Genomic DNA, 18,973 nt, shown 5'->3' with positions numbered 1-18,973 from the left:
CTAACACTCTACAGGGAATACGGGGAATGTTGAAACAAAAGGTAAAGTGGCTGCTCATTGTGGGACGGTGTGCCTCAGGGTGGAGTATGGTCCAGCCGCACAGCTGGTCCGGTTAAGGTTTGGGGATGTGGATGTTAGGAGGTGTTAGATAGTGTGGAGTTTGGTCTAGCCGCATAGCTGGGGAGGAGGGGGAGGATGTTAGGGGTATGCCAGATAGGCTTCCTTAAAAAGGTGTGATTTTAATAATAACTTTATTTCATATAGCTCCCAATGGAACTCAAAGCGCGTAACAATACAGTATAGAGCGCAGTACGCAGCACAGAGTCATTTTTACAGACACAGTCCCTGCCCACATGAGCTTACAATCAATATTTTTGGAGCCTGAGGCACAGGGAGATAAAGTAACTTTCCCAAGGTCACAAGGAGCTGACACCAGGAAATGAGTCAGGCTCCCCCGCTTCAAACTTAGTGTCAATTATCAGAGTCAGTGCCTTTACTCACTGAGCCGCTCCTTCAGTCCTTTTAGGGATGTTTTAAATGTCTAAAAGCTGGGTTAGAGACTGATGGTGCGTGATAGGGAATTCCAGAGAGAGGGTGCAGCACGGAAGAAGTCGTGTAAGGCAGGAGTGAGAGGAGGTAATAAGGCAGGAGGAGAGGCAGATGTCGTGGGCACAACGGAGGGGGCATTTAGGGCTATATTTGAGGACGAGGACTGAGATGTAAGGGAGGGCAGCTTCGTTGAGTGCGTTGTAAGTCAGAGCTTGGGTTTTAAATTTAATTCTAGAGGCTATGGGAAGCCAGTGTGTGACTCATATTGGAGCAGCAGGAGTGGAGCAGTGAGTAAGATGGATGAGTCTGGCAGCAACATGTTCGATGGATTGAAGTTGGGACAGGCGGACACTGCCTTGCAGCAGGGACAGGATAAATTAGTGAATTTGGATTTTAGTTGCGTCATGAAGGAGAGAAGGGCATATCCCGGTAATATTTCGGAGGTGGAGACGGCAGGACTTGAGTGTGAGGAATGAAGATGACCCCTAGGCAGCGGGTTTGGTGTGTTGATGAGACTGTGGTATTACTGACAGTGAGGGAGAGTTTGGGTGTAGGGGTAACAGTGGGAGGGGGGAACCTTATTAATTCTGTTTCGGACATATTGCACTTCTGGTAATGGTGGGACATCTAGGAGGAGATTGCAGGGAGGCAGTTGGTGACAAAGGACAAGAGAAAGGGGGAGAAGTCAGGGGAGGCTAGATTTGGGTGTCATCAGCATAGAGATGATATTCAAAGCCAAAAGATTGAATTAGTTCACAGAGAGAAGATGTATAGAGTGAGAAGAACAGAGGGCCAAGGACAGGGCCTTGTGGGATCCCAACAGAAAGAGGGAGAGAAGAGGAGGAGACACCAGAGAAGGAAACACAAAAAGAGCAGTTGGATAGGTAGGACTTGAACCAAGAGAGGGCTGCGTCACAGAGGCCAATGGAGTGTAGAGTGTGCAGAAGAAGGGGGTGATAACAGTGTTGAAGACAGCAGAGAGATCCAGGAGAATTAGTAATGAGAAATGACCTTTAGACTTACCTGTGATTAGGTCATAATATCGTAATAGCACCTACAATGTACACAGCGCTTTATAAAATGAACAATACAAGGTAAATAAAGTACAAACAATGGGCATAAGTGCAACAGGTAAATTACATATAAGTCAAAGGGAAACCCTGTCCCGAAAAGCTTACAATCTAAAGGGTATGTTGGGAGGCTTACAGACACAGTAGGAGTAAAAGTGCATTATTAAAAGTGCAGTCAGGGGAGGTAAAGTGCATTTGGAGCTCGTAGTAGAGGTGTAGATATATTAATGAGATGCTCTGTTTTAAGAAGTGGGTGCCGAATGTGGAAAGTGAAGGTGCTTTATGAATATTGAATTTATTTATTTATCAAATGTTTTACCAGGAAGGGATACATTGAGAGTTACCTCTCTTTTTCAAGTATGTCCTGGGCACAGTTATAATAACAGTACAAGGTTACATTAAATGAATAGGGGTATATATTATATTTAAAGACATTTCATGAACAGTTAAAGATAATATATTTATAGGCGTATGTAACAGTTACAGACCAGATAAAAATGTGAGACAGCTTTAGTGTTGAAAGAACTTAGACCTGTAGCGGCTTTGAGAGTCTCAGGTAAATTGTTCCAGTTGTCAGGTGCACGGTAAGAGAAGGAGGAGCGGCCGGATACTTTGTTGAACCTTTGGACTGTGAACACTCTTTTGGAGTCAGATCTCAGGTGATAAGTGCTGCATGTGGTAGGGATGAGGAGCTTTATCACATAGGTGAGTAGCTTGCCCAGAAAGTATTTGAAGGCCTGACATGAAAAATTTACTTTGTCCTCCAATGTAACAACAACACACACCACTGTGAAATGCTCAAAGAACTAGATTGGATATCACTTGAGTCAAAAAATAAAAAATACAGCAAATAAACAAATTATAGAACAGACAGTCTTGAAGATACACAAAGAAAAAACATTTTTAGAACCTTTTATAATATTGTACCTTTTACAGATACAGTATGGAACATGACATTGAACTGCAAAAATTCAACGGAATTGATTTGGGTCTTGTTTTATATTCCCGAAAATCTTGCAAACCACATAGAACCGGAAATGCGTAAGGAACGAGTTCCAAATATTATGAACCAAAAAAATCTAAATTTTCTCTTATCCTCTACAATCAATGGCAAAACCTTGTAATTTGTTTAGGGACCGCTTTGGTGAATCTGATGATACAGTTTCTTTTTATTTTGATTTGGCACATTTACAATGTGGTGCAAAATCAAAAACATTTATCATGCACTTTTAGACAGTCTAAAAAAAATCATCAGCATTTTCGATGCAATATCCGAAGGAAAATGTAATCTCTTTTGCATCTGATGGTGCATCAGTTAGGCTCGGAGTTGCAAAATTGTTCTTCGATTACTTCCCTAATGCAACTATTTGCCACTGCGCTAATCACATTCTGCTGATGAGGGTTGAATCATTTACACATTTTTTTGTGACAAATTATATTCACTGTACTACAGATCTCCGAAACATCAGGATGAGTTGAAACCCTGCGCGGAGTATCTACAATGTCAGCTGCTGAAAATTGGTTGCGTGTTTAGCGTGAGATGGGTTGCTTCATCTTTTAGGACCGTCAAAGCTATTTGGCAATCGTATAATGCTCTGTGGCAGTCATTTTCAACCGGGTTCCGCGCATCCCACTGGGGTTCGGCGACCGCCAGGGGGAAGAGCTGGGACAACTGTCCCAGCTGTCCAAAGCCCGGTGGCATAGCGGCACCCCATTCAGCAGTGACCTGGTGGCTCCCCAGCTCAGCAGCCCCTGGTCACTGTGATCCTTCCTCTCCATGCTCCTGTCGGCGCCAGAAGTCGCTTTGAACTTCCGCTGACAGGAGGAGGGAGCTGCGGACCACAAAGGTGTGTGTGTGTGTGTGTGTGTGTGTGTGTGTGTGTGTGCAGGGCTTCCGACGGGGGGAGAGTCAGGACATGTGTCATTGTATATAGGGAGGGTTGTAGTAATTGTATCTGGTGGGGGTAGTGGTAATTTTATCGGGGGAAGAAGTGGTAATTGTATCTGGGGGGGTTAGTGGTGTTTGCATTTGGGGGGTAGTTTTGTATTGGGAGGGAAATATGGGTAGTTGGCGCATCAGAAACATATAGATCCCATAAGTGTATGTATCTCCGCCTGGACCTCTGCTCTGTGTCTTGGATATTCATACAGCATCCCTTGCAAGGGACAGGGTCTAGTACCTAGTGCTCACTGGCACACATATATAATACATAGAATGTCCCATACGCTGGCTTTTATAATAGCATAAACCCACAAGGGTAACTCACTCCTGCTTTTTTGGCAGTGCGCTGCCTTTTTTTGCCTTTCTTCTTTTATTGGGAGGGGGTATTGTGTGTATCTTGGGGGAGTAGTGGTAATTGTATCTGGGGGGGGGGGGTAGGGGTAATTGTGTCTGGGATGTGTGTAGTGGTGTTTGTATCGGGGTTTAGTGGTGTTTGTATCTGGGTGTGTGTGTAGGGGTGTCTGTATCTGTTGGTGTAGTGGTGTTTGTATTGGGGGGGGGGGTTTGCATCTGGGGGGGAAGTGGTGTTTGTTTCTGGGGGTTGTGTAGTGGTGTTTGTATCTGTGTGTGTGTAGTGGTGTCTGTATCTGGTGTTGTAGTGGTGTCTGTATGTGGGGCATAGTTTTGTATTGGGAGGGGTATTGTGTGTAGTGGGGGGGTTGTGCGGGCACTGTGGGAGGGGGAGGAATTGTATCAGTATTGGGCGGTATTGTGTGTATGGCCAGGGGAGGAGGGGGAAATGAGTGAGGGGGGATTGAGGGAGCTGGATTGAGTGAGAGGGGGTAATTGAGTGATAGAGGAGGGGGGGAGAGAGAGGAGAGAGGGGCTGTAAGAGAGGGAGGGGGATAGTGAATGAGTGGAAGAGTAAGAGACAGAGGAGGGAGAGAAATACAGGTGTGAAAGGGGAGGGTTTGCAAGGCCGCCGACAAGGAGTGGGGGACACACCGATATGGGGTTGGGGGCCAGGCGAAGCTCTAGTCCTGGACCCCAGGAAATCTATAGGCATCCCTGTGTGTGTGTAAGAGAGAGGGGGACAATGTAAGAGGACAAAAGAGAGGGGGGGGGGAGTGTAAGGGGAAAGTGTGAGGGGGAAGACAGAGGGAGAGAGTGTAAGGGAAGAAGAGAGAGGGAGAGAGTAAGGGGAGAACAGAGAGGGGGAGAGTATAAGCAGGGAATAGAGGGGGAGAGTGTAAGGGAAGAAGAGAGAAGAGGGAGAATATAATGGGGCAAGAGGGAGGAGGGAAAGTGTAAGGGGAGAGTGTGAGGGGGGGTGTCAAGGGGAAGAGGGAGTATAAGGAGGGAAAAGAAAGAAGGGGGATTGTGAAATGGGGGAAAAGAGAAAGACGGACGAACGGGGAGAGAGAGGCACGGTGGGTTGGGGAAAGGGTTGGGGTTCCCCAGAATTTCACAACCTAATTTTAGGATTCCTTAACCAAAAAAGGTTGAACACAACTGCTCTTTCTGAACATTTCAGTAATGCAAGTTCTGATACTTCTAGAGAAAGCACGGAAAGAACCAAATATCAAGGTTTAAAGAAGGGTTTAAAAAGTCTGCATTCATTGTGGGATGTTTTCTTGGAGTTTTCGGAACTTTCTTTGTTATTACAAAGTCGAAAATGTACTTTGCATGAGGCTCGCTCAAAAATAAATAGAACGTTAATGGTTTTAGAACGTCAGACCGAGAAACCAGGCAAATTCTACATCAAACAAAAGAAGCGGTTGGAAAAATGACGTTTGATAATGTTTCACTCCATGTTGGTGAAGTTCCCAACATCAACTGGAATCAATTTTTTTAAATGTTTATTTAACAATATGAAATCCAGCCTATTTACTCCGGGATCAGTATGCAAAGAACAATCTCGAAATCTTTTGCATTGAAGATTGGCCACATCATTTGAATTTTACAGGCAGGGGCAATGAAATAGAAGAATTGACAGAGAATTGTGGATTGCATGAGGAATTATAGGAATTTATATATACGTGAGGACCTTAAAAAAATAATTGAAGCAGTTAATTCAGTACCAGTTTCCACTGCAGAGTTTGAGAGGAGTTTCAGTGGAATGAATTCGTCCATATCACTGCAACATGCAAGCAGGGCCGCCGACAGAAGGGAACAGCCAGCACTGCTGTCCCGGGCCCGGTGTAATTAGGGGGCTCGGCCCCCTGCCCCCCACAATAATTTTTTGTAGTGGTTTAGGATTGCTAAGTGTCCTCCCCGTACTATCCTGTATTTGGACACTGTCCAGTAAAAAATTGACCTCACTGACTTGGGACCACAGGATTTCCCCAAGCAGGGAGAGAGCAGGGCTGTTGCTAGGGGGCAGGGCAGCTTCCTCCATCCTGATTGGCTGTTGCTGGTTAATGCAGCCAATCAGGAGGAGGTGTCAGGAGCCTGGGGGTGGGGTCGAGGAGAGGAGAAAACAGCATGGAGAGGTATGTGTGTCTCGAGCGTGTCACACCTTTCACTATTGTGCCCAGTATTTTTGGAGAAGCGACCTGGCAACCCTACCTGAGATGCAGCAGGAAGCACAGAGGGGAAATCCCTTCCTCTGCAGAGCCAACGTAGGTGGGCGGGGCCTATGTAAGTGGGTGGGGCCTCAAGTAGAGTAGCATGGGGCTAGATCTGCAGCCTCAGAGACAAACTGGGAGAGGTGAGAGAGGTGTTAAATCATGGGAATATTAAACAGACATGAAAAGGAAGAAGACAGAAAGGAAGAAAAACACAAAGAGAAAATAAAGTACAAGAGAGAAATACATAAGGGGAAAGAAATACACGAGGGGGGGGAAGAGAGATGAGGGGGAGAAGAGAGAGTGAGAGAGACATGAGGTGGAGAAAGAGAGAGAGACATAAGGGGGAGAAAAGTGAAAGAGAGACATGACGGGGAGAAGAGAGAGACATGAGGGGGGAAAAGAGAGAGAGGGAGAGAGAGAGAGACATGAGGGGGAGAAAAGAGAAAGAGAGAGATGAGGGTGAGAAAGGGAGAGAGACATCCAGGGGGAGAAAAGAGAGAGAGAGACATGAGGGGGAGAAAAGAGAGAGAGAGGCGTGAGAGGGAGAAAGGGAGGGAGGGAGAGAGAGAGAGAGGGAGAGAGAGAGACATGAGGGGGAGAAAAGAGAAAGAGAGAGATGAGGGTGAGAGAGAGACATGCAGGGGGAGAAAAGAGAGAGAGAGACATGAGGGGGATAAAAGAGAAAGAGACATGAGTGGGAGAAAGGGAGAGAGACATGCGGGGGGGGGAAAGAGAGACAGACATGAGGGGGAAAGAGCGAGAGAGGAGAAGGAAAAGAGAAAAAGATGCTGGGAAAAGATACATCAGATTTTTAGAGAGAGGATGACATAGAGGAAATTTCAGAGTTGCTTCTAATGTACCGAAGCTGGACTTAGAAATAATTTCACTCTCACAACATTATGGCTGGTTGGAGACACCCTGAACCACAAATACTGGATCCATGGTTCTGGGCATATACTGGGGGGACGGGGACGACTCCCATTAACCCCTGACTATACCGGGGATACACGGGGGATTAAATAAAGAAAATAGCATGTGTGAGAAAAGAGAAGAGGGAGGGGAAAAGACACGAGTGCAACGCTTAGATGTGATTGGCAGGAGAGGGGTGTATCTAAGCAATGTTGTGAAAGAAGAAACGGCAATATTTGGAAAATAACGATTATATGGGGGGAGAAGGAAAGAGAGGACTTGAATGTAACATCTAGGCAGCGTGCTTGCGAGACTGGGTGGTGTTATTGACTGTAATGGAGATGGGATCACTGGGGACCTCGTTTGGAAGGGAATATGAGACGCTTTGTCTTAGCCGTGTTGTGAAGAAAAGCATATAAACTTTCTTTTTTCATGGATCAGTAGCATATCTGCCAAATTTATTTGATGCAAATGAAAGAAAATGCCACAATGGTGTAAAATATAATCTATCTCTTTATACAGTAACATCTCACTTACTTCCTCCACAATTACTTTTATCCACACCCCTAAAACGGCAAGTTGATGCATATGAAGCAAAATTGGATCACACACTAGTACCCTGATACTAATGAAATGACATTCCTTGATCTATTTTGCCCCCAAACTTGACCTATTCCAACAACTTGGTGATAGGTCTTTTGCATGTATTTGCGATATTTTGAAACCTGTTTATATTTGTATGTAAATAATAGGCTTTTCTGTTTTACAATGTATGAAGGTGTGTAAGAGACGTGTTCAGAGGTACGCAATGGAGACCGTTTAAAGTGAAACTAAAATTAGGCTTTATTGCACCTGTCCCTTTAACACAGCAAAATATTTAAATGAAGCAAAACAAAACTTACTCACCTACTCCACTTTGGAGAATATCTACACATGTAGTCCAGCCCTTTCTAACTGGGTGGTTAGCTAAGCTAATTACTATATATATATATATATATATATATATATATATATATATATATATATATATATATATATATATATATATATATATATATATATAATAGTCCCAAAAGAAAGTCTTATGTGTCTCTTGTAGCTGTAGGGGAAGCCTCTCTGCTCTCTTGGGTCAGCACCTTTGTGTGCTAAGGCAATGTCTGTCCAGGTTTAGAAATCTTGTCCCCTTTGTCTTGCTCTCAGCCTGCAGTCTCTTTGCAGCTCAAGACATCTGTCCTTCCTGGGTCAGCCCCAATTGTGAGACTCAGGAATCCTCCTCCTGTGTCTCAGAACAAGCTTTTTTTTGACAGAGTTCTGATTAGGCACGTGGGGTTGGTTGATTGCAAGTGTGCAATTAACCAGCCCAATGCTGGATTAGAGGCACGTTTCTTAACAGGGGTAAGTCCCTGTTACAAGGTGTTAAAAAAATGCTATATCCTGCTACATTTGTTTAAGACTAAATACATGAAAGTATCAGTCTGAGTTTCTAAAAGCAGAAATCACAACCCCAAATATGTTTAGACATATGTGGAACTAGGGGTGTCTGCTTAGCTAAATCGTGTCGCTTTCAATTGTGTGGACCTCTGGTTCCCGAGAGAATTGCCGTTAAACTTTCCAGTGTTTCTCCTGTAATATCGATCCTGGCTGCAGTCACTGACCAATAACCAATGACGTTACAGCTTCCTACTGGGCAGCGAATCCCGAGAGACTTGAAGTTTAAAAGTACGTTTACCCAGAACAGAGCCCGATAACCGTTACCAGTCATTAGCTCGAGAGCCAAGCGGTCCCTAGCACTCAGCGGCCCCACCAGGCCGGGTGGCTGCTTTAAATATCAAGCTAGGCTCCTTCCCTTCCTTCTAAGATCTGGATTAAGTATAATACAGAACTCCTTACCGGCTAATTTCTTGCCTGATTGTGACACAAAACAATATTGAGTAGGCAATATTTTCCAACTAACCAATAGGGAGGTGGTAGTTAGAGATGGGCGAATTTGTTTGGCGAATTTGGATCCGCATCGGATCGGCCGGTTTCTTTGGTCCGCGGATTTCCGCGGATGAATCTCAAAAAGGGCGATTCGCGTTTCGCGGATTTGTCATTATTATTACCAATACACTCCGCGGATTCCGCGACCTGTGGATGGATTTGTAGAATCCAATCCACAGATTCAGCGATCCGATTTTTTTAAAAACTTTATTTATTCTGATCACACAGATACAGAGAATATCAACTTTCACAGTACAGCATTGATCATATCTTAAATTGTTACATTTGCTACTTATACAACTTTGAGTTATACAGTACACATAGTATAATCTATACCCATGACTGTTGCCCCCAATTCTCTGTCTAAGCTTAGCTTATGATCTTGAAAGTGCTTCATACCTGGTTGTGATCTATTATTTTCTTCCCTTTTTCTTTTGACCCTTTCTCCTACTTCAGCAGCTACAATTGACTCTTGTCCTCAACATTTTTACTATATAGGAGATAAGCCCAACTCCACATAAAACATACATAGAAAATACAAAAAGAGAAAATAAAATTCTATTCTAAATCTTAACTTTAATTTAAAAAAAAAAACACTCTAACTGAATCGACGTATCTCTCTAGTCCCTCTCATTTAAACACTTTATCCTGGTGAATCCTTGAGTACCTTATACATTAGCTTCTAGTATTTCCTCCCAGATTTTCCTAATTGATAAATTGGGTATTTGTCAAAAACTGTTTCCAATTCTCGATCATCCTATTTTTTGACGATTGCCCTTCTAACCATGCATCCAACCTGTCCAATTTGAACAGATCCAGCATTTTGCGGTCTACTAGATCCAAAGTTGGCGGTTCTTTGTCTATCCACTTTAGCACAAGACATCTCTTGGCTATCAACAGAATTGTTTGAATAAGCCTAGGGTATCTGGTTTTGTCCGCTACCTTCCCCTGTTCTGCTCCCAATAGCAGATTTATAGGATCTCTGCTATATTTTATTTGGTATATATTGTCTATAAAGTCACCTATTTTATTCCAGAAGTCTTGTATTTGGGGGCATGTCCAAAACATATGAAAAAAAATGGGCATCCTTCCCCAAACACTTTGGGCAATCTCCCACACACTTATCCGAAAACTTAGCTTGTATTCCAGGCGCAATATATGCCCGGTGTAGAATTTTGATTTGTGTTTCTCTCCAATATAGAGATTGGGTGCTTTTAAAGATATTTTTTAGTCCTTTAATAATAATTTTGTCATTTCCTATTTCTGGAACATCTTTCTTCACTGGGCTAACGTCCCTGCCATGATAGGATCCCCTGTCTTGGGATTTGTCAATTTGTAGATCTTACGAATATAATTTTTTTTGTTTTTTGTAATTTTTAATATTGAGTCCAGGACATTGTCCTCCAAACCCCGTGGATTCTGTGTAATAAGTCCATTTACATCATGCCTAACCTGAAGATAAGCAAAGAAGCCTGTATTGTCTATAGTGAATTCGTTCCTTAGCTCTTGGAAGGATTTACATTGTTTTCCTTTTTTTTCCATTTAGTTGTGTTATTTCCATTAATCCCTGCTCCCTCCAATTAAAAAAAGGGTTGATTTGTGGAGCCTTCCGGGAATTCCGGATTACCCTGCATTGGGATAAATTGGGATATTTCACTATCTAGCACTAGCTGCTTCCTTATCGTTCTCCATGCCTTTTTTGTGTGGTGTATTAGTAAGGAATTGCTTGTGTAGGTTGGGAGTTTTGATTCTTTTGCGTGTAGTATTGCTATCGGGTTGTAACCCTCCATATATACTTTTTCCATTTCTGGGATGACAAACCTGTATGTCTGCTTAACTCAATCTCTTATATATCTAAATAGGCAGGCCTGCCCATAATTCTTCACATCAGGCATTGATATTCCTCCCTCTAACTTATCCAAATAACTATCCAATTTTTAGGAATCCACCACGGATTGCTAAATCTGCGGATTGTATTTTACAAATTCATCAACGGATTGTATTCAGTGACGGTTTTTGATGAATCCGCGCAGATTAAAACCGACCAAATCTGCGTGCAGATTTTACACCATCAAAAGCATTGAGGGGGCGAGGGAGAATGCGAGAAAAGGTGAGATGGATTTGGGCGGATACACCCAATCTCTAGTGGTAGTGTCACCAACAACTGAAATGCGTTGGTAACCACACATTAATTACTCCAGTGACATTTATTAACAATTAAATGGCCTTTTTAGAAACATATTTGCATTTCATAATTAAGTCAAAAGAAAAATGAAGATCACAAAACTCAAAATATTGAATATTTTTCTGCACTGAGCGTGTGCAGAGTGTAGCACACAGGCCTTTGTAGGCATATCCGTATCCCCAAGCACTGCTAATCTCATTTTTGATGCATGAGGAACTAAGAGGAAGAAAATGGCATGCCCAGGGTCACAAGGACCTGAGACTAAGATTCAAAACATGTTCACCTACTGTACTTCAAAGGCAGTGTCTTCCCTCTAACCTTAAATGTTGGAATAAAGCACGGTCGAAACAGCTGTCTGAGAGTCTGTTTACTGGCTATGCAATTCTTTAACCCAGATTGTGCTGAATAGTTGTGTAATATGGCAGACATGAGTTTATAGGGCTCCGTGTGAAAATGGATAAGATGTAAAGAGTGACACACTGTGCTCATTTGCATGTCATTACCCAGAATCCCTGGCTGCAGTGGAACCACTGTTTGCTAGGTGATAATGGGGAAAGGCATGTTGCAGACCTGTCTGAGACACGAAAATATACCCACAAGTGGTATTTCTATTTGGTGTACACTGTGCGGTGCAGGGATTTTGGCACTTTTTTTTTCACCCACCATAACTTTTTTTAATATTTGGGAATAAAGAAACAAATGAGGATGTATACTGTGAATATACATGGATTCACAAATGTAAAAAGCCTTTTTCATCCAGTTCTATTTCTTTGTTTTGCTCCGGTGCAATAACATTGCATCTGAAGACTGTGTTTGCTATCTAATCATTTTTATTTATTATTAATATTAATAAGCTGTAGTTGTTTAAATGCAACAGCTGCATAAATTGCAATCTTGACGTGTGCAAACTGGTATTCCTATTTTCCAAAGTAAAGACGTTATAACATGTTGCGGCTGTAAAATTGTGGGTGGCCCTAAAGCTTTAAGAGATAGCTCTGGCTCTTCATTTTACTTCTGGCCCAAGATGCTGTGAACTCCTTCTTCTGACACACACCAGGATACCTCATAAAAGAAAGTAGAAGTGCATTGAAGTTGGGCATTTGGGATTTTTTATGGTGCTGGCTTTTACAAACCTTTGTCAGTCATTTGAGAAATGGGAAAGCTATTCCCAAAAGCAAACAAAATCACAAGGTCCGATGTTTAAAAAGAAAAAAAAAACATTGCTCCTCGCTAATTCTTTACTTCAACTACTTTTCCATGAAGTTCTTTGCTTACTTGGTTTTGATGTGTAGGGTCTCTTCCTCAATCCGTCTCCTCCTCGTTTGAAAAAGGCTCAGTATTAATGGTAAATGTAAAAGTCAACACTACCTTCTCCATGGCTGAGGAGATCTAGATAGCCACAGGCTCTTCAGTTTCTCTTCATTAACCCGAAAAAAGTTGAGAAACTTCTTAACAAATTCACTAAGATGTGTTACATGGGAATGAGCATGTCGTTTTTACCCACAGCTCAAAGTATGCCCTAAGGCAAAAAAAGAAAAAGAAGGGAAAAGGCTGGTGTTGATATTAGTCTGAACTAATAGACCTCACAGTCCTTCATAGATTCAATTACGAGGAATAGCATAAGTATGCAACTCGTGAGAGCGAGACCTATAGCTTCTATAGTATCAAACAGCATTTGTCTCTCTTTGGCTAATATTTTGATTGAATGTGTGTTTTACTTACGCTGACAACGTTCCGCTAAATTGGCAACAAGCAGAGCTTTCTCTACTCACTGATCCCGCTCGCCTGTACCGACAGCCCTGTGTTTCTCATGGTACCTTGGAAGACATTTGTATTTTTATAAGTTGATCAGGAAATTGTGTCTGACTTTCATTCTTACGTCCTTTTGCTCCTTTGATCCCAATTTAAAAGCTTCTGCGTGCCTTCTGTTGACTCACCACTAAGGCGATAAATGGGAGCACATTTCATATAGATGATTGCCTACACTTTATTACGCTCTGTTTGGATGCTGCTGGTTGAGTACAGAATTTGCAATGATGTCAATAGATGGTCATTGGAAGCAGTCCAATAGTTGCCAATTTACCAAATGTTGCTGAAGGAGCTAAATAGATGTATTTATTAAAGGAAAAATATTTTACCTGGAAAGACCCACTGATATGTAAAATTGTGTAGAACCATTTAGCAAGATATAAGGGAATTGTAATATGATTGCACCATTTTTTTCTATAATTCTTTTTTATTAATACTCCTTTTATTGGTTTTGCAAGAGATTCTGCAATCATACAACGAGTTAACACAAAAGGGGAAAAAAAGGGGTGGCGTGGGGGAAGGAGGTACCAAAAAGAGAAAATAAAGGGGGGCTGGAGGACGAAAGGGGGGGTGGGGGTTCAGGAGTTCCCAACTCAGATCAGTGCAACAGTTGTATATTAGTTTGGTTTGAAATGACCCTTCCTACCCTGGACGCTCCCTTCCTACCCTGGATGCTATACTTCTTGTAACGGAATCTGTACATATTCCCTGTGAAGGTTGAGAATCATTTCAGTTACACCTTATAATTCACTTTATTAATTATTTGCACTATCACTGTTGTCTAGCGCCGTTCTAAGTCACTGGAATTCAAAGATACATAGGTGCGTGTTCACAGTTCAGGTGAGTCGGCATCTGGTACATGCTACTCCAGGGGGTTGTAAGGGCCCTGGGACTGCTGACCGGTTCTTATTTCAGACCCGGTAGTTCCGCCCGCTGTAACAATTAATCTGCAATAGCCTTAAACGGAGACAAATTAATAACAATAAAATGACTTTATGCAGGACGGGTAGGTGGGGTTTAAATAATTCTGCTATCTGCCATCCCATCCCCCTGACCTTAAACCACTTGACTCCTCACCATTCCCTGCCTTGGTTACTCACCCAAGCTATGGGCCTGCGGACACCTAGCCTGGTGGCACGTAGCCTGGGAGACCCGTGACTTTTCCCGTTCCTTTGTCCTACTGGCAAATGGTCCCCCCCTGGTCTGCTTGTGCAGCTTGTGATCTCCCATTCTCCATTCACCCTGGTGCCTGCTGACCGACGGCCGCGACCCCATGCGGGGCATCTGCCCCATCTTTAGTACTAAATGCACCGTTTCAGTGTCTGTCCCATCAAAGCACGGCATGAACTGCTGACCTTGTCAGTTGGCAAAACATAACACTGGGTCTTCTTGCAATTACCGCCACTGCACTTCCAAAGTAAACTACAGGGAATCTTATATCCCAGCACAATTTCCCATCATGTTAAAAAATACACATCTTTTACAAGCCTATCAAATCAATTTCTGCAGCGATTTATTTGATATTATTCTGGATATTGCTGCTTTTAATTGTGACCTGTTTCAGTAGACAATTGAAAATAAGTAAAAAATAAATAAAAATAAACTAGGGCCAAAATCTGTTGAAATAATTGCAACACTTATGGTGTTTATGAACTGTATTGGTCTGTGATGTTATTCCTTGATATGAATGGAAATGTTGCCAAATATGTTATTTTAATCCTTCATAAAAATTCACAAACGGCTTTTTTCAAAATTCAGATTCCATACTTTTCCCAGTGGGTTTCTTTTGTCGAGGAATCATTTGTAGTTTCTTTGTACGTTTTTTTAAAATGGATGCTATTGGGATTTTCTAAAAGTTGGTGCCGGCTGCCCCTTTCATACCACTTGGAGATGTGCAACATTTTGGCAGAAGTTTGTGTACCAGGCAAGCAACATTTGTTTTATTTGTTTTGCAAAAAGTTTGTAAAAACATTTAAAAAAAAAAAAAAAAAAAATCCCCATATATCATATCACATCACCCTTTATATACTGCCATTGTCTCAAAATGTTGGCAAAATTCTTGTGAAATTGGCAACCTTTTTAAGCAAAATGTGTGCGAACTTGAAATGTAAGAGAAATTCACAAACAACATATAACCACATTTGAAGACATTTGCACATTTCTAGTAACGTTAAACATTAACCTCTACCTATAAAGCTTATTTATTGTAGTTACTGTTCTGCAAAACTTGTGCAATATTGGCACATAAAATAGTATTGGCGGGTGACCGCTAGTGTTCCCCCAGATTTTGCTGCAGTCATATTTCATAATTAGCCCCCCACATGCATATTTAAAAGGTGCACAGTGGAGTCGAACTTTTCGGAAATCTTAGGCTTGTGTCCAACACAAGTAAAACAAGACAAGAACAGAAGGCAGAGCAGAACAATTTAAAGTATGTGCTGAAGGATAGTTAAAGATTCCCCAGGGATTGGTGAGGGTGATCCAACACATTATTTTTGTAGGGAATGATAGATGTTCCTTAGCCAAAGGAAGAGACAGTTTAATGCAAATAAAATATAAACATTGTACTAGCTACCTATTTTTATATTCCCCCCCCCCCCCCACTATATTCTATATTTTACTGTAGTGTGCCCTATATATGGAAAGTAAAAAAAATCCTAAGCATACAACTGCACTTGTAGGTTATTTTGGGAATTCTCTAAACATTTTGCGTGACGGTCCCCTGGGAGCTGCCATTTTAGCAGTGTTACAAATCACACACTAGCATACGGTTGTCACTTACAGTGAGTAAGATTGTCACTTATAACATCATTATCAATATGGACCATTGTGATAACATAGTTTTGGTCCTGCAAGTATTGAAGGCGAGTTTCACTAAGTGAATCTCACGCACCTGTGACAACCTTGAACCATCGTCTTTAGTAAACAATAGAGAGATTTATGAATAAGAGCTAATAATAATCAAAAGAACAACTTAGTTGCAGGAAGAATTTATAGCAAATAAAAGGTGTTAAATAGCATAATAATGATAGATGATGTCCAACCAACCCGTTGCTTAAATATTAGCTAAAAATGTCATATGACATTATTACCAAAAAGTTACTTTTCTACAAAGAACTAGCAAAAATGTAATTTATATGCAAGCAACATTAATTACAAGTTACTTATATGCGCTTAAAATGTGACTAGTACAGATTAAGGCATACAGTAAATCAAAAAAGAAAAATTGGTGTATATACAAACTGCTGTCACAAAATCACAAGACAAGCCGATTCAATTTGCATTAAGAAAAATATATTGCTAAGTGTCATGTAAAATAGGGTAGTTTGTCCCCAAACACTAGATCTAACAGGTCTTCCGGATCCATGAACAGCAGCCTTGAAATAGAATTACCATGCACAAGAAAGGACGTTACCCCATTTGCAGAGGTGCTGCTTCCAATGCATTGGGTTAAACTACTGATCAGTGAGCAGCACTGCATTCATGATACTCCCTCGCCCAAACTGTAGAGATGAAATAAATGGTTTTCCACTGAGTGGAAATAGATATTAACATGAAAGGTATGAACATGATATTCTAATGTTAAAAATGGTAGCGATGGTGTTACATGACTGAGTACTCTTCAAGCGACCCGAGAATATTTGACTAGTTGGAACTGCACCTGGAATTCTTCCGCTCTCGTGAACACACAGTACTTTCTGCAGGAATCCTGGTTGTCGTGCAGCTGATCTCACAGGACTAGATTTTTTTTTTTTTAATGGTCTATCATTTTGTAAACTCTCGTCTCATTTTATTTTCAGAGTGTAGGAAACCAAAAACTCCCGGAGAAGAAATTCCTCAAGGCTTTCTGGGATTTATCGTCTTGTTCCAAGTTTCTAGTTATTGGAAAGAAATGCTCTCCATAATCAGTTGCCAAGGTTTGAATGTCTTCCATGCATCAGTTCCATTGGCTCATACAGCAAAAGACAGCAGGATTTCTTGAATATACATTTCATATGCCGTAGGTACTTGACAATTTCACTGCAGCAACAATAAAGTTAATGTGACACACCATTTCTATGGCTGTTCTGGGGGACCCTGGGATTTTCACATTACAGATTTGAGAATGACATAACTGGGAATATTATGTTTTAGTAGGTAACAAAACCAATTTCAGTAACAAGGGCAACGTAATCATCTTGTAGAACTGGATAGAAAATAACTAATGCAAAGAAATAAAAATAAAGGTAACATTTGGCAGATCAATTTTGAACTCAAAATGACATTTGTAAAGAACATCTGACTTATTTACGTTGTACCATGGCCCGCCTATAGAGAAACGCTTTCCCCATAGATTATCAGTTTAATTCCCTCATTGAATAATATAAATGCAGCACATTTTCCTTCAGTATGGAAGTAATATTTATCGGTTTACAGATCCAGTGGGGGATAGTGGTTTTGCAGAATTAAGGCTATTTATACAGAGTTATCACTTTTACTGAGCTTGGACACAGCATATTATATTTGGTATATTTCTGAAATGAGTTTCTCCTCTATACCGGCTTACAATGATTTCCTTTTATACAGTAGTTGGAGTATTATAAAAAAAATAGTACCCACTTTTTAAACATGGTGGAAGATAAAACACTGTTTTTAAAAAGTTATGGTATATTTATTGTATAAAAGATAAACACACAGATACCCAGCAAGCTCTGATGAACCCCAAAAACTACCACATAATATATATATGTATATAAGTGTCAAAGGGAGTGCTACTAGACATAGCTAAATGTATACAACAACAAACAAAGAAGCCCAGAGCTACATCCAATATGACAAATATACAGTTAAATACCTATATAACTCTTGAAAAAGGGTCATTCAGTTAAACCATTTGGCTAAAGCATTTTAAGCCTGTGAGCCACATCAAGGCATGACCAAATATCGCAGGTCCTAACACTCTGATTAAAATTCTTAGTTACCTCTATAATTAGAGGAAGAATGATCACATTGGATCTGTCCCAGCCAGCTGCATGAAAATACTTGTTCATTTGGAGAGTGGGGAGGGGCGAGCTTAAACCCTGGGGCAGAGGGGCCACTGACCTCCAAAACAGCTGAGACCAGCTGGACACAGTTAATAAACACACAGATACCCAGCAAGCTCTGATGAAACCCAATAATGATCACATAATATATATATATATTATATATATAACTATTTTGGAGGTCAGTGGCTCCTCCACCCCCAGGGTTTAAGCTCGTCTAGTCACAGCGTGATCTCTCCAGCAGTCCAGAGTGTCTCCATGGATCAGAGATCTCCCTGCAGTGACTGCTGAAGGCTTTTTAAAGGCCTCTAATGAGGCATCTGAGTAGGTCAGGTAAGACAGCCCTTTGACTCTAACCTGCTGTCTCAGGCAATATGTTTCCCTTTGCATTATTACATGACAGGGGATTCGCCCTGTTACAGTGTCGTTTAACATCACATTTTGACCACTGTTTATATTATTATTGTTTATTTGTAAAGTGCCAACATATTCCGCAGCGCTGTATGGCGGTGGTACAAAGTTATGTATGTGCCATAAACAGAATGACATGCCAAAAATCTCTGTAATGTCTGTAAATATAACGAGTATGTGTCATTATAACTCTGTGCCCAGGATATACTTGAAAACGAGAGGTAACTCTCAATGTATTATTTCCTGGTAAAACATTTGATAAATAAATAAAATAAAATACAGAAGGTAATGAGAGCTCTGCCTGTGAGAGCTTACACTCGAGAGGGATTAAGGTGCAATGTTGTAACAAGAAGGTAAGGTGTCTGCTCGTTGTGGGACAGTTTATAGGTGTAGTGTATGAAATTCTACATAAGTTGACAATTCCAAGGAAAGCTTTAGATATCTCATATATGTGTCCAAGACATTTGTTATATTATCATCCTCTTAGTGATTATGATTGACCAAAAGTCACAAGTTTCAGTTCA

This window comes from Ascaphus truei, chromosome 8 (assembly GCF_040206685.1).
Source record: "Ascaphus truei isolate aAscTru1 chromosome 8, aAscTru1.hap1, whole genome shotgun sequence".
Classification (NCBI taxonomy): domain Eukaryota; kingdom Metazoa; phylum Chordata; class Amphibia; order Anura; family Ascaphidae; genus Ascaphus; species Ascaphus truei.
Note: the sequence above shows the minus strand (reverse complement) of the source record.